Source organism: Enhydra lutris, unplaced genomic scaffold, assembly GCF_002288905.1.
Source record: "Enhydra lutris kenyoni isolate GAN:26980312 unplaced genomic scaffold, ASM228890v2 scaffoldscaffold2, whole genome shotgun sequence".
NCBI classification, from domain to species: domain Eukaryota; kingdom Metazoa; phylum Chordata; class Mammalia; order Carnivora; family Mustelidae; genus Enhydra; species Enhydra lutris.
In genome coordinates, this window is record NW_019154086.1 from 97,091,788 (window position 1) to 97,092,659 (window position 872).

Here is an 872-nt window from a genome sequence, read left to right on the forward strand (position 1 = left end):
CTATATATCATATTATTTATACCATTTGTCATATCTTGTATATGATAATCTTTTTAATTTTGACCAAAAAATGGATCACGCGGCGTGTACTCTTTTGTAATTTATCTTTTGCATTACACTGTGGGCATTTTTCCATTTCAATATGATGAATCTACCACATTTATCCTAATGTCTGCAAAGTCGTCCCTTGAGATGTATCCCAATTTATTTCAACAATTCCCAAATGACTGACATTTGTTTTTGGTTCCCAGCTATTAGCAATATACTACAATAAGCATCTTTCTTTGTAGGTATAATCTCTGTGCATTTTGTGGAGAGCGTATATGTAGGATAAATACCTAGGAATGGAATTCCTGGACCAAAGATCTATGCATATGAATTCTGAGAAATATTGGCAAAGGGAAAGAGGCTGCATATGTTTATTCTCTCACTAGCACTGTGGGAAAGGATTTTATTATCCATGTTTTTACCAATTGTTAGGCTAAGCCAAACCACAGAGGGCTGGTCTGGCTTTGAAGATTGGCAATGGAACTCTAATCAATTTTGCTTTTATTTCAGATTGCCGATGAGACAGCAAACAAGCAGGGCAAGGGATAGTCCCTGGACCAGAGGTTCTCAAAGTGTGGTCCCTGGCCCAGAAACAGCATCATTACCTAGGAACTTGTTACAAATGCCTGTTCTCAGGTCCCACCCTCGACCTCCTGAATCATAAATTCTCCAGGCAGGACCCAGCAATCTTCCGTGTTTTAACAATCCCTCCACGTGATTCTGATATTTGCCAAAGTTTGAGAAGCACCACCGTAGAGCTTGATCAAAGTGAGGATACAGTTTCCCAGTGCATTCTTTATGCCTCTTGGAGTTGAACCTGGAAT